The sequence below is a fragment of the Melozone crissalis genome, unplaced genomic scaffold (genome assembly GCF_028551555.1).
Source record: "Melozone crissalis strain CALT ecotype California unplaced genomic scaffold, PUWL_Pcris_2 ptg000026l_1, whole genome shotgun sequence".
NCBI lineage: Eukaryota > Metazoa > Chordata > Aves > Passeriformes > Passerellidae > Melozone > Melozone crissalis.
This window is the reverse complement of record NW_026535804.1, coordinates 5,805,867-5,822,284: the sequence shown is the minus strand read 5'-3', so window position 1 is coordinate 5,822,284 and position 16,418 is coordinate 5,805,867.

The window sequence follows — 16,418 nt, the reverse complement described above, 5'->3', positions numbered from 1 at the left end:
ATTCCATAGCATTTCTAAATCAATATTTCTTATCTGAAAGTTTACATACAGTTACACACTGTGTAAACCTTCTATCAAGATTTAAGAGTTCTCTATAAATCCATTTCCCACGGGGGAGCTTCCCCATCCTTGCCCTCAGTCTGGAGACCACTTCTCTAAACTGGAGAATTAGGAGCCCAATGGTAATTGTGCAGCTATGCTGATGTGGATTTTATTTCCTACTTTTATTTTTATTTATTTTCACTTTTGGAGCATTTCTTGCTCGCTTCACTTTGGACACAAGAGGGTGATATTTCCTCAGGAACTTCTGTATGTTGAAGCGTGAACAGAGGATTGATGAAAACAGTAAAAGAAGCTGTTTCTACCCTAGACAGGGATTAGGATTGTGCAGAGAGCAGTGCTGAGAGAAGGAGCTCCGTCCATGATGAACATCCTGATCTTGCACATCGGATCTTGCTCTGTCAGAGCTGGGTGCTGCTTCAGGGTGTAAATCCTGGGGCTGGGGGCAGTGATGGCTCTGTTGGATCCCTGGTTATTGAGAATTTCAGATTTTCTGTGCTGCCAGGCACTGACCCCCAAGAGAACACTGCATTGACCTGAGGCTGTGAAGAAGGCTTCCAAAACTGAATAAAGGAACTAAGATTAGAGGTGTGTAGTTTGAATAGAAGTGCATAATATCACCAAATAGAAAACTTACAGTTTAAAGTTTTAAAATATAGTAATATACATAAAACAAGATAAAAGTTTTAGGGCAGAAGTTGGTCCTTCTTCTTCACCTTCTTCATGGGTTAGGGTGATATAGTATAATTAGATAAAAACGTTCACATTAAAACCCACAAGTAGTTAGTTATTGAGTTAAAAATAAAAAATAATTTAAGTGTAGTTTTTTAATTAAACAGTTTATCCTTAAAAAACCTTATAAAGAAAGAAATGCAACTCCATTTTTTAGTTTGTTAGAGTAAAATACTATAAAACTCACCATTTGTGAAACTGTAATATAGATAAAACATAATAAACATTTGAGTCCAAACAAAAAATACCATCTTACACATTTAATTCTGATCCTAACAAGTAAAAGTTAAAATTCAACAGGCTCTGCTTCTCACTTCCACCCTATTTGAACCTCCAGCTTGGAATGAGGACACAGGTCAGTCTAAACAGCCCCTAAATCACCACTTTTTGGGAAGTGACTTCTGCTCAGCTCAGGAAGTGTTGGTTAAATCTGCCCTGCTGTATGGGGTACCCAGGAGGTGAATGCCACCACCCTGCTGTGTCAGCCTCTCCTATGGGGATTTTTAAGGAATCTTGAATGAGTTAGAGACACAACCTACGAGTTTTTAAATGATGTGATTTATTGATTTTTTATCTTCCACATAGGCAGAAGGATGAGGTCAGCTCACATCTTTACTGCATGGTTCAGAAGGTGACAAGACCCTCAGTTACATGACATTTTAAGGATTTATTGACCAATAAAACACTGCCAACAAGGATATTTATGTTTTTGACCAAATCTTTCAATATTTCATCTTATAGACCCATGTTACAGTGAGAGCTTTCTTAGCCAATTATGTTATGGCACACAAACCTACAGTATTGCATTCTAAACTCCTTGTTTACCATTGTAATTGCTTTTTTCTACATCTTAAACTCTAAACTTTTTTCCTCTCAACCTAATGTGTCTCTGCTTGAAACTATAAATCCACATTCTTGCTTCTAGCAGCTGAGTTTGGAAGCCTTTTCCAAGGTCGCAGATCAAATCCTGTGTTTAATTCTAAGCTTTGGCCTACAGGTCTAAAATTCTGAGAATTCCCTGCATTTTGCATTCCAGCACTCTCCCATCTCCTGGACTGTCCTGGAGCCTCAGTGCAGCCTTGTGCTCTGCTGGGTCACTGAGGTGCTTCCTCAAGGCTCTTGTTCTGCTTTGGACTGACAGGTTTAGCTCCAGGCTTGGATTGGTGACGCTGCTTGGCCCAGATGTTCAGTTGCAGATGACCTTGTCTCCTTTAAAGGTAGAAGCTTTGGATTCCTCAGGAGATATCTCACAGCCATTGGCCTCCAAGTGTTTTCTATCAACCAAGTTCCCCTACCCAATCTTTTCTTACAAAGAAAGTGAAGGATAAAGAGTTGGAAATGGGGTTTTTTGCCAGCTGGAGGGGTTTTTTTGCCATGTGTGTGGCTCCTATGCCTCAGCCTCTCTGCCATGAAGTGCCCATGGCTGTGTCCTGGCAGGCAGGACTGCCAAGGAGCCAGTGCCCACAGTGTGGGAATCTACAAAATTAGAGGGTTTTGGGAAAGCTGCAAAAGGCAGGCTTCAGAGAACTGTGATTAGAGCTAAGCAGCAGCCAGCATACTATCAATATGCTTTTGCCTTTGTGTGATTAGTCAAAAAACTTATAAAGTTGTAACATTAAGTTCTTAGTCTGCTACCTAAGATGTGAGCTAGTAACATCTTCCCATTGTCATAACCATGCAATGAGACTGATGCTGGAAAATAAAACAGCTCAAAGCACATTCCACAACAGTCCCATCCTGTTTTGTGATTTGCACAGAGACCCCAGCCAGCGATACACAGCACTGATCCCTTCCCTGAATCTGATTATTGACAACTCTCCCCCTGCTCCACACACACAGACAGGGATTTGGGATTGTCTCCCTGAGCTGCCATTCAGCTCCTCTGAGTCACTGTGGTGCTCTGGACCACGAGATCTCTCAGCCTCTGGCAGCAGCACGAGGAGTTGAGTCTCCAAAACTCCAGGGTTTCCCAGAGTGCTGGATGCCTCACTGGATATGTAATTCCTGTGCTTGGAGCCTGCACAAGACAATGCAAAGCAAATTACTGCAGACTAAATATATGGTCAGGATGTGCTGGAAGTTGGCAGCGTGGCTGGAAGGGATGGCCAGGGAGGGAGGAGAGACATGGTCAGCTTTCTTCTTTTCTGTTCAACTGAATAATGCTTGGGATCCCTTAAAAGACTTTAGCACGGCTTTGGAAGGGAAGAGCTGGAGGAGATTCAGCTGGAAAAAGCTGGATGGAGACTGAAGGGTGCAGTGTGCCTGGGAACTGAGAGGGGATCAGCAGCCAGCTCTTAGAGAGGATGAATTTGGGAGTAGGTAATGTTTCAGAGCAGTCCAGAACACGGCTGTGGCAAATTCTTGGACTTCTGCTCTGATTCCATCCGTGATCCACAGCTCTGTTCTGATCCTTTGAGTTCTGCTGCATGTTGGCAGTGTTTGCTCCAAGGCACCATTTTTATCCTCCTTAAATACCAAACTCAAAATCAATGTCTTGCCTGTTTTACTGTAATTCCTAATCTTGTTACAGGGAAAGAAACTGAAATTCAGAAAACTGAATTAGAGCTTTGTGCTTTAATGGATTCATTTTTTTGTATTTCACCTGGTTTGCTCAGTGATATTAGAGTAGACTTTGCTTACTTTTTCTGTTCAGTCACTCTCTGGCCCTTTGCCCAGACCAAAGAGCCCCAAGCTCTTCAGTACTGAATACTGATTAGAAGTGAGGCCAAACTCTTCTCTAAAGTGCTCTGCTTTGAATAAGGAGACAGCTGTAATGATCACTGTGACCTTTACTTTTCCTCTCCTACAAACTGGAAAATCCAATTTGATGGTACTTGAAAACCTTAACATTTTTTGTCACTGGGCAGTGCTTGTTAATGTAAGTAGTGATAGAAAAGGGGAATAAGGATTTTATTGGCATTCTGAGGGCAAAACCCCACACGGGCACCTTGGTTCTGCAACATTTAAGAGCAGCATGACATGTTGGATGGGGCAGGATAGTTGAAGTGGCCTCATCAGCTGAGTGTGGGCAGCATATCACCCACAAAGCTCTGCCATGAGTCACACTCATTGTGCTCTTTTCTCTGTTAAGTGGAGAGAGCTTTGCCTCAGAGCTTATCCCTGAAAGAAACCTGTGTTTGATCACCTCTGTCCTCTCCCTGCAGCTAGAGTGATCTGTCAATAGATTTTATTTCAGGCCTTCAAAGGGAACATGCAGCTTCTGGAGTGCTGCTCAGGCTGCCTAATAAATTCCCTGCAAAGATCCCTTTTCTTGCTAGGTGTTGATCCAGCCTGGGAAAAGGCACGGGGGACTCCCCACACCTCTGATCCAGAGCATCCACAGGCACAGCAGCTCCTCTGATAAGCACTTCATACAGAGAGCAGCTGAGTGGTGCAGGGAGAGTGGGAAAGGCTCTGTGTTCAACAGATAAACCTTTGTGACAGAATAAAAAAACAGGATAAACCTCCTCTTCTAATGCCACGGGAGCTGGGCAGGTTTCCATCCCCCCAGGCTTGACTTCTGTGTGTGTTTGAAAGGTTCCGCAAGGTGACCCTGTGCTGTTCCCCAAGGCACCAACTCAAAAGCAGTGGGCACAGAAACTTCCTGCAGCTGCAGCCTGAGGGCTCTCTCCACCCCTGCCAGCAGCTCTTCCAAGCTACTTCTCTAACATTAAATAACTTCCTAACCAATATCAAATAATAATAACTTAGTAACCAATAATAATAATTTGTTAACTAATATAAAATAATAATTTATTAACCAAATAATAGTAAGTTATTAACCTCATAATAATAATTTATTAACCAACATCAAAAATAAAAACAACTCTACAAAACAACAATAAATTTTCTTTTACTAATACATAACTATGAAAATTTCAATAAAGTATATTAAATAAACCTATCTAATCATTGGAAATCCATTCATAAAAACATACACTTAAAATTATAAATAAAATCACAATTAATAATAAAACATAATTAAATAATCTACTCAATAAATTAAACCTTACACCATAAGAAAAAAATTAAATAAAGGTATATATATTATATAGATAGATATATACAATATATATAATATATATAATATATAATATATATTATATAATATATATAATTTATATATTATATATATTATAAAAATTATCATCATGGTCATAACAATACCTTACCTACTCCAGTACCTACAAAAATCAATTTACAAAACCATCAAAAAATACTCTTAAAACAAAATAATATTTTGTATTTTGTGAATATTATTGAATATTAATATTATTGAGTATAATTGGATATTGATTTTATTGAATATTAATATTAGTATTATTGAATTTTAATATTTTGTGTGGAATGCTGGTGGGAGCTGGAGCATGGAAGACCTTTTTGTCAGGAAATGGGGTTTGGCCATGCTGGGGGCTCAGGGCTCCACCTCATGCTGGAGGAGAGGGGACAGCAGCACAGAGCTCGTGCTGTTCCTGTGCTGCAGCTTTCACTAGGCTGGGTTTATCTCCAGCTCTGTGTGCCTGCCTGCTGGAACATATTGAGTAATAATTAGAAATGATAGAATGATAGTCTGCTGCTGTTGAAACCTCCTGCTAGCGCTCTTATTTTGCACATGCTGGTGCATGTTTGTGTGTGCGTGGTTTGGTTTCCCTCATGCACATTGAGTTAAACTGGTGAAGGAGGGACCCTTCCTGTGTGTAAATACACACTGTGCTTGAAATGAATGTGTTTTTACAAGGTTATTTCCTTTTCATGAGAGAACAGGACCATACTTGCAGCCATAAATAACATTAGATCTGACTTTATTGTTTGCAGTCTGCCCACGTAGTACTGGAAGAGTAAATAGATATCAGGTGTTCTCTCCCTCCATGGCCAAAAGGGCAACAAGAAAGCTTCAAAACCACTAAAAAATAATGTTGTGTTATCCTGACCTTCAAATTGCAATTCTGCTAAGGAGAAAGGGCATGGCTGTGGGACTGACTACCCAGAGGACAACTCAAAGCTGGAAAAACCCTGGGAGATATCATAGGATAAAGGACACAATTGCTTCCATCAATTCTCACCTGGCCATGTAAAGCTGCTGAATAACAAGAGCTGCCCTTGTCCTTAGTGCTGCACCAAGACATGGCATAAAGCAATTTCAGCTTCAGCCAACAGCTTGGCATATCTAATAGATGGTTTATTAATTTCTTTACTGATTCAGCTGGCAGTGAGAGATGAAATCAGGAAAGCAAGGAGGGCAGGAGGAAGGGGATTAAGAGCTTAGGCTCACCAGCCCCCATTGGGTTTTTTCCCCATGGGCAAGTGCTGATGAGCATTCCCCATTTTGTTTCTTCACTGATTAAACCAAGAAACCAAACCAAAGGACGCAGCAGAGAAGGGTTAAAGGATTAGGAGATGGTCTTTGAACTGCCATGTGGCAAGGTAATGAGGCATGAATTATTAAAATGATTTCAATTATAACTGGCAGCCACATGCTCAGCTTTTGCATTGGCTTTCTTCCTTGCTGCAAAAAGACAGCTTTGTAAGTGCTTGTGGGTTTCTTGGAAGAGATATGCTCACCCAGGACTGTTAATTGTATAAACAGTGTAATTTGTCACTGGCCAAGCTGCAGTTATGGTTAGATAAGTTGAAGTGCCAATGAAATGGGCATGGCTCAGCAGCAAGACAGATTTTTCTCTTCCAGGTTGGAACCACGCTGCTGAGGGGCTGTGGGTATCAACAGCCTCTAATTCCAGAATCAGAATGGTGGGCTGTGAGGTACTGGTGGTGTGCTGCTAGTAATAATTATTATAAAAATGGTTTTGTCTTTAATGGAAGGAGAAATGTGTTTGTAGTTGTGTGTTCTTCTCTCTGTGCGTGGCTTGGAAGCATTGGCTGGAGAATGGCTCTGCTCAGACAGTGATCAGACTGATTTATGCTCGACCTCTCCAAAGACAGGCACCACGCTGCTGGCTGCCTTCCCCATCGTTCTTCTTGATAAAAAAACCCTACAGAAAGCGAAATACAATCGGGAACAGCTCCACCTTGTGACTGCTAAAATTCCTGCACAAAAGCCTCTATTTTGTGTCAAAATCAACAACCTTAGGTCTGACTCCTTGGGAAAACTCCTTTGGCCACGAAGACCAAAAAGTACAAGAAAGACATGAAGGGTTTGGTTTCTGCAGATGGCTGTGGAGATATCCTGGGGAGATCAGAATCTGCTTCAAGAAGAATTATTTACCTAATACAACCATTTTTTTTCTTCTGTGAGCTGCCTGAAGGGGGAAGTAGGAGAGCTGAATTTACCAGTGCTCAGATCAGTGAGCAAATATTGAAATGTGAGGTATTTTTGCCATAAAACTATCCTGAAGCTGAATCCTGGAGCAGTTTAGTTGAACTGTTACTTTCCACTGCTTTTCTTCTCTCCAAGACAGTGTTTACAGGCAGAGTTTATCCTCAGAATTCTGAGTACTATGAATTTTCTGTTCTCTGTTCAGAGGTGGTGGCTAAAACCCATGGCCAGGTGGATGCGCCTCTAGTTACTTTCTGAGGAAAGGAAAGGAAAGGAAAGGAAAGGAAAGGAAAGGAAAGGAAAGGAAAGGAAAGGGGAAAGGCAAAAAGATGTTTGTAGTTGACTTCAGCACACACAAGGACCTCCCTGGAAAAGGAGCTGCCTGTGATGCTGGCTGCAGAGTGAAATGGGTTAAAGCCCTTGGACAATCACTATAACACTGAGCAGGGGCTGTGCCAGTGGGACAGCACCTGAGCCAGGGGAGGGCAGGGCAGGAACAGCCACCTGAGTGACAAATAATCCATCAGCCAGGGCCACAGGGGGGTGAGGCAGCAGCTGTGCCAGGCTGGGGGCTGGCAGGGGATGGAACCCTCCAGGGGTCTGACTGCTCTCAGTCCCTGCTCCTCCTGGGAATACGAGTTGTTAAACACAGCAACAGCAGGAAGGCTTTTGCACTGGGGCTTGTAATACCCATTTTACAGTTCCTGTTTCCCCTCTCCTCAGAGCAGAGCTGTTTGCCTTTGGCCACGGGTGAGGTGAGGGTTTTTTGGAACCTCGACCCTCCCAGCAGGTGACTGTGTCTGCAGCTACTCCATGGAGCTTCCCTCCACAGCCCGTGTGGGAATGGAGGCCAGATCCCCCTGGGGTTTCTGGATCACAAACCACTTTTTCCGAGTGGTTCTGTTCTGCCTGGTCCCGGGAGCAGAGGGGGATGAGGAGGGAGGGAGGAAGCATTCCTTGCTGCTACATTCACAAAGCTCCTGGCACCAGCCAGTTCCTCCTGAAACCGCTCCAGACTCTGAATCATTTCTGTTGGGAAACCATTCATGCCCCAGCCTGAGCCCCAGCTGACTCCTCAAAGCCCCCCAAACCCCTGGCAGCAGCCTCTGATGCTGCTTGGCTTGTCTTGGCAGGGCTGAGAGGCTGGGCTGACACCACGGTCCTCTGTTGTTTTGGGCAGTGATTTCCCTGCATCATTTTGCAGTCCCTGCCAGTTTGTACAGAACTGGACTCAAACCCCAGCTCTGTTTGCTCAGTTGTCTTTAATGCTGTGCCCTCAGAGAGGAAAGAGGCAGCTTTGCTTTTTTGTGTCCTGTATTTTCTGTCTTCCTCTCTGCTGCTGCCTTACAGGGCCTGTCTGCACCACGTGACTGTCAGCACAAAAAAAACCCCAAAAAACAAAAAAAACCCCAAAAACCCAACCCCCCCCCCCCAAAAAAACAACAAAACGCCAAACCAAACCAAAAACCCCCACAGTTTGTAAAGCTGAGGATATTTTAAAGAAACACCTAAGATGAAAATACATATTCAAGCTTTAAGTGTTTCTCCAGCAGCAAGGCTGGGATTGTCCTCTGTGGGGGCTCAGAGGGTCTGGGCAGAGCATGGACTGGAGATGTTTGTACAGAGCTGGACTCAAACCCCAGCTCTGTTTGCTGTGCCTTCAGTGAGGAGAGAGGCAGTTTTGCTTTTTTGTGTCCTATATTTTCTCTCTTTCTCTCTGGTGCTGCCTTACAGGGCCTGTCTGAACCATGTAAGTGTCAGCACAAAAAAAACCCAAACCAACCAACCAACCAAACAAACCAAAAACCCCAAAAACAAAAACAAAACACAAAACCCCAACCAAAACAGAGTTTGTAAAGCTGAGGATATTTAAATAAAACACAGAAGATGAAAATACATATTCAGGCTCTAAGGTGCTGGGATTGTCCCCCTGTGGGGGCTCTGAGCAGGAACATGGATTGGAGATGTTTGTACAGAACTGGACTCAAACCCCAGCTCTGTTTGCTGCGCCTTCAGTGAGGGGAGAGGCTGTTTTGCTTTTTGCGTCCTGTATTTTCTCTCTTCATCTCTGGTGCTGCCTTACAGGGCCTGTCTGCACCATGTCAGCGCAACAAAACCCCACAGTTTGTAAAGCTGAGGATATTAAATAAAACACAGAAGATGAAAATACATATTCAGGCTCTAGGGTGTTTTTCCAGCAGCAAGGCTGGGATTGTCCCCTGTGGGGCTCTGGGCAGGAGCATGGATTGGAGATGAGCTCCTGCACCCTCCCTGTGCCTCCCCAGGCTCTTTGAAGTCCCTGTGAGGTGGGTCTGTCAGCCCAGTCATGCAGGTACCTGCTGAACAGCAGCAGGCATGTTTCAGTGTTTAAATCACCTCCCTGCTGCTCTCTCAAGGGATGATTCATGGTGATTGATCACCCTGAGCTGGGTGTGAATGTGAAGGCAGCCCTGGCTGCTTCCTTACTGGCACAGCAGAGCTGCAAATGAAGCTGATTTTTACCCTTAAAGCCACTGCCTGTTGCAACTCCTCTGTCTTTTAGATTTGTTCCTTCCACTGTCAGTGGGAGATTCCCCAGGAGCTTTCTGGAGCTTTCCAAAGGGATTTGTACCCAGCTAATTTGGAAGTCTTGGACTTGTCAGCTTGGGGTTTGTTGTTCATGTGTGAGTGGATTGGAAATGAGTTTGGGTTTTGTTTCTCTGCTCTCCTAAATCTTGGGCAGGTATTTCAGCTGCTGCTGGCTGATGGCAAAATGATCCTTTGAAATTCTGGAGTAAATGACATAGATGGAAGATAAAGAGCAATGAGAAATGAAGCTGTGCCTGTGCAAGAAAAGAGAAAATAACAGTGAAATTATGTCCTTAGCAAGCAAGGCAGAGACACAAGTGAAGGCTGATGCTGGGTGACAGTGAATCACAGATCAACCTGCCCCAGTTTCCAGGAATATTCAGAGTTTTATGTACAATAAAAGTATAGGACTACAACTCTAAAGCTGGGCTAAACCAGCTGCTTTCTGCAGCCCTTTTGTGTCTCAGTTTCCCCACCTGTAAAGTTGGACAATGGTAATTTCCTCCCAAAAGAGCTGCCAGTGCTGGCTGGAGGCTGCTCTGTGTTACAGCACTGAGGAAACAGTGGCTATTATTAATCATGCCTCATATTTTTTCAACCTTCTGCATAACTAAATTTTGTTTGTTTTGATTTTTAAAACTTGGAATCCATGCCTGGACCAAATTATAGCTGGAAGCTGAGAGCTATAGGAAAAGACATCCAAATGCTGCTCAGTTTGCTCTGTAAAGGACAGAACTGCTGAGGCTGCATCACTTGTGGCTTCTGAGCCTGGTGCCAGCACACAGAATTCCCTCCTTGCAGCTTTTCCATAGCACGTGCCAAGTATCCAGCTCTTCAGTCTGCTACAAATCATCCCTAATTCTGTAATTGCTTTGCTAGTGATTATAGGCAGACTCTGGTTGATCCTTCAGTGGTTTTCCCTTATCCACATTTTCAGTGGGCTCTTTAATTGCTGATTTTATTTTCCAGTTCCTTGCTCCCCTTTCCCAGTTCTGGCAGGCCCCATGGCTGCAGTCCAGTGTTTTCCCTGGGAGAGGCAAGGCAGAGCCCCCTCTGCGTTTGGGGGCTGCTTTTCCATCAAGAGCTGCCCAGGGAAGGGGCACCTCGTGCCTCTGCCTTGCAGACAGACAAACATGTAAGGTCATGCAGGTAGGAATAGGCTCTGAATCACTCTCACAGGGCTGGGAGCTGCGTTCGGGGCTGGATTTGGAAATCGTGGCACACTGAGCACAGCTTGCAGCGTGGCTGTGCCATTCCCTGCCCAGCCAGGGGTGTCTCTGCACGGGCACAGGAGCAGCCCAGCAGTGGTGCCTGGCTTGTGGGCAAGTGCTCAGCCTGCAGCCAGACTGCTTGGTGCTGCTGTGGGGCTCAGGAGGGTGTTATGGGAATCACAAAAACTTCCACAGACACTCAAGGATTTGATCTACTGCCTTGGAGCAAGCTTAGATTGATGTAAAAATACAACAAACGGACATTAAGGAGAAAAAATATAAACTTATGTTTCTATAGTTGTAAGACTATGCCTTAAATAAATGAGAATTTGTTTTTATAAGATGGTAGAGGGTTTCTAATGTAAGGGTGTGGTTGTATAGAGTAGCTGAGAGTTTAGAAGTTATAATAGAAGCATATGTGTACATGTGAGACAGAAGCCCATTGGGCAAAAGTATCCACAGTGCAACAAAATTAAATAAAGGTGACAGGTTAGAAAAGCAAAATATGCCTTGTGGCAACTGTTCATTAGTCTAGAAAGTTCTATATTGCCTTGTAATGTAGAAACTTGTGACCACTTTGAGCTATGGCCAACTGCTTGCTCCTCTAAAATCTCACAGCCTCTGAGACTGATGTTTATCTGAGCAAGAAATTGTTCTTAGCCCAGAAATTGTCCCATCCCTTCATTTTTAACAGTGATACAGTGTGGTGCCTCTACTCCACATCTTCTGGCTTTTCTGGGCTCCAGCACTGTGCATCTGCTCCCCTTTCCCCCTTCCCTAGGGGTGCATGTTCACTTCTGTAAACTGCAATTGTGAAAATGCACCTGGGGATTCAGGCACTGGGGAAGGCCCTGCCCTGGGTTAGGTGTGATGGTGGATGAAAATTAGGGATCCTCTCACTCAGTGGCAATCAAGATCCATATCCCTTCTGTACCACTTTGGAAGGACATAACTAACACAAAGCTGAGATTGTTGCTTAATTCCTGTAATTTCAACTCAAATTCAGACCATGAAAGCCATAAACCAGGGTTCTTTATTTGTGAAAAATGGATTAAGCTGTGAGGGGTTTGAGAGTTTGACTTTGACCTGCTTTTGTTTTTCAAACTTGCAGTTAGGTTCTGAAGTGCTTAGCTGGCAGTTCTGAAAGCAGCTCAGGGATTTTACAATGACTCTTGGAGGGGGTGGGGGATGTATTCATGTGGGTCAGCTCATGAGCCACCTTGAAGAGTTTTGTTTTCAGAAACTGGAGCTATTGAAAACAAAAAACACTTATGACCTTTCATTCAGACTTCCCTTACATTCAGGGATTTTCCTTCCATTCAATGGGCTTTGACTACTGCCTTTAATTTTTATTTTCTTGTCTGTTAATGCCCTCTTCAACTTTAATTTCAGGCTGAAGTATTCTCTTCCCTAACCATTCTATGAAAATGGCCATCTGATGTATCTTGTGGTTGAGCAGATGTTATCTTCTTTGGTAATGAAATTCTGCCCTGAGTAATTGGACATTCTTCCTGGTTCCTCATAATTAAGGCAGAAGAAAAGAACAAAATCTGCTGATTTGATATGAGTAATTGCTCCATTAAGTTATTTTCTTCCTTACCATAACCATCACCCCAATGAGAGCAGCCTGACCACGCATGATGATCCTTTGGTGCTGTGGGTTTTTGGTGCTTTGTTGTCACATGGAATCACAGGGAAAAAAGACAGGAAACACACAGCTAAATCATTTACCTCCTAACCATAGGCAGTTCAGTCCACAGAGAGCCTGGCTGTGTCCTGAGCAAATGAATCAACCTCTGGAAAAAGCAGAGGGAGAGTGATGAGGCTTTAGGTCACCACAGCTGCCTGGCCTCCCGCATCTGAGCATTGTGGATTGATGCTGACAGGCTGAACATCTGTGTTTTCCTCCTGTGGAGCAAGAAGGGGAGAGAGCTGCATGAAATCCTGGCCAGTGGCAAGAAAATGTGATTCAGGGCTGGGGGCTGGGCTGTGGCAAGTTTTAGCACTGGTAGTGGCTTGTGCCATTGCTGTTTGTGTTTAACCATGCTGGGTTTGGGGACACAGGGGCTCACAGGTGGCCACACTGTCCCCAGTGACATTGAGGACAGGGAAATAGGCCTGTTCATGGGTTAAGTTACACAGATTTAGCTGAGATCTCAGCTGTGATTTCCAGAAGATTATTCCCTGTCACAGACATTTTTTCATGAAAAATCCTTTCCTTAGGATTTTTCCTCCTGAGAAGCTGAGAGGCCACAGGAACAAAATGTAAACAATGATTATCTGCTGCTGTGGAATGCAACAGGTGGATCTTTGATTGGCCTATGTTAGTTGTTTCTAATTAACGGCAAATCACAGCCCAGCTAGCTCAGACAGAGTCCAGCCACAAGCCTTTGTTATCATTCTTTCCTATTCTATTCTTAGCCAGCCTTCTGATTAAACTTTTTCTTCTATTCTTTTAGTATAGTTTTAATGTAATATATATCATAAAATAATAAATCAAGCCTTCTGAAACATGGAGTCAGATCCTCATCTCTTCCCTCAGCATAAGACCCCTGTGAACGCTGTCACAATTCCCCATCCACACGGACCTGAGCTGTTCTCTCACACACCCCACCTCCCCATCTCCATGGTTCAGGGGGTTTGGTGCTCATGAAGAGCAGGTCACCCCAAAAGCACTCCACAAACCTAGCCCTGATTTCCTAATTGCAAGCTTGACAGTCAGGCTGCTGCATCACAGCAGCCACATGATTCATATGTGCCTACAGATGAAGTCAGGGCTTGGAGGGTTTTTGGATGTGAATTCCACTGGATTATCCCCAAGTGCTGCAGAAAGCAGTTCCAGGTCACTGCCAATCAGTCCTGCAGAGCTCTGTATGAGCAGCCTGTATGATCCAGGAATGCTATCAGGGGCTTTGATCATGGGGCTGATTCCTATCTCCCTCTCCAAGACCTAGGCAGGTATGTTTTCATAAGGCTCCAATGAGCTCAGAGCAGCCAACATTCCTGCAGCTGAAAAGTTTAGGCAGTAACAAGTTAGACAGCCCAGAGTTTTAATCCCAGTTTGGATAACCCTTTCTCAGAGCTGTTAAAAATGAAAATATGTGTTTGCTTTTTTTTTTTTTTTTTAATAACTAAATGAGGGCAATGACTGTAAGTAAGCAGTGCACTGTATGGATTAACTGACTGGCACAAGAGGTGCATTGTGTGAGAGAATGCTCTGCTGGGACTGCAGGGGACAGGGAGAGCCATCAGAGGTGCCATAAGAGTTTAATTTCCTCAAGAAGGTGGCAGAGAGAAGGGCAGATTCTGCCAGGCTTTTGTCCTTTGTCACAAACATCTGTCTGTCCTGGGCACCAGCAGCAGGAATTGTGCCATGCAAAGGGCACAGAGCAGGGCTGAGCTGGCCACCAGCAGCCAGGCACAGAGCTGCTCCAGTGGCAGTCAGCAGATCCAGGGGGATGAATGAACTCCTGGCCCTTTCTGCTGGCTTAGTGAATCCCAGCTTTTGGATTCTGAGGTGAGGCAGGTCCCACTGCACATGCCCAAAACCCTCCTTGGCACCTGCCAAGGTCTTAGCCAAACCCCACAAGGTCTCAGCTCCTGTGTGGTGGTCTCCTGCTTCCTTTCCCTTGAATCCAGGGGTTTTCCATCCTGGGTTTTGCAGGGATCCCCAGGCCAGAGTGCAGTGCCACCATTCCCCTCCTGCTCAGCTTGGCAGCTGCCTGCCAGCCCTGGGCTGCTGGGGCAGAGCAGGGTGGGAAAGTCCTCTGCATCTCCTTTGCAGCATCACAGCCACAAAAGAGTCACAAAGGAGCTTGGAGGATCATTTGTGAAACAAACAGAGCTGGAGAGGGACATGGGGGGGATTCATAGTCCTGGCACCTGAGGTTCTACCCCTTTATCAGAGATGCTGTTCCCCAAGATCTGCTGTTCCCCAAGCTCAGGTCTGCTCTGCTGCACATGGACAGGTCTTTGCAGTGTAAATTCCTGCTTCTCCGTCTTGCTGGACACCCAGGGAGTTCTGTTCTCTCCCTGACAGCCACTTCTGCCCACAGCCAATGCCTTGGAACCCCAGGAACCCTGAGCCTCAGCACACCTCTCCCTGGGAAAGCTCCATCCTGCTCCTCTTGTGTGAGAGAAGCTTGGTCAGAGAGATGGAATGAGTCAGCCAGAGAGGCAGTGACACAGCCCAGCATTCCCAAATGTCTCAGGACATGTGTGTGAGTCTTTGTAATCAGCTTTTTTTACCATGGGGCTCATCCTTTCCCTATTTGTACCCCTTCCTCCTCCCTGCAATGTGCATTTCTGGGTGCTGTTGCCTCTGCTGTTCTCTCTCTCCCTCTGACCCTTTCCTGGGCCTCTGGCTCCAGCCTCAGCCCACGGTGTGGAGCTGGCAGTGCTTGTCTCCCCCTCCTCTGATGCCTGCTGTGTTTAGTTTGGGAGATTGTGTTTCTGCAAGCAGGACCCCCACGTGCTGGGGAACGTGGCTCCTTGGAGGGGGATGCTGGGGAGACATTGCACAGACCCCTTGCAGCTGCTGCCTTAAGATTTCAGCCTCTATATTTTTCAGATCCTGCACCGCATTAGTGCATAACTCTAAACTCCATATAAAGTGTCAGCTACAGCCTTCACATTTTGGTCAGAGAAAACAATTCCTCTGGGCCTGAAACTTAAGGACAGCTTCAGCCCTGAAAAGTATAAACAAAAGTGAATTTTGGGGGGTGCAAACTGAGAGAATGGGACTTCCTTACCTGAAGCTGTTATTGGAGGATTAACCCCTGATACGTAAATGGAAACTTAAAATTGTCTGAAAAACTCATGACCGTTGTCCACCTTGTGTGCAGCCTCTGTGAGGCCTTTGAGTGCCTCACATTATATACCCATTTTTTTCTCTTAAAATATAATATAAATATTAAAATACCCATTTTTTTCTCTTAACCTTGTCCAGTCTCTGTTCTGCAACAACTCCAACACAGGTGTTGCAGGAAGAACCAGCTGCTGGGGGCACCACAGCTGGGCCAGGCTCAGCAGCTGCTGCAGGAGGTGCAACATCTGCAGCCCCAGTGGCTGCAGGGCTCAGAGCAGCCTGCCCAGGCTCATCGCTCCCCAGGTCACTGCTGTGTGTGCAGCTGGGGACACAGAGGAGGGGACAAGCAAGGCCAGCACAGCCTCCCTGAAGGGTGCCTGTTGGGGAAGATGAAACAGGGAAGACTTATAAATGTATTTGCCTGGCAAAAGATTTTGAGAATACAGAAACTATAAGCAAGACTGAAATGAAAGCAAGCTTTGAGATATCTCAGTTACTGAACAATTGGAAAACAATGGTGTGGCCAGCTGAAGGTAATCCCCTTTTGATGGAACAACACCCTCTGCTTGCAGACAGCTCCAAGGGTCAGAGCAGACCCTACAGCTTGGCAGAAGGGGCCCAAAGAGGAGTTTTTAGGATTTAAAATGTAACACAGTATGGTAATGTAGTGATTCTTATAGGCTGTATGTAAATACTGTAGGATTTGTATCTTGTACTAGATTGGTTAGTGAGAATCAGAATATTCAACACAGAAGAAGATTTATTG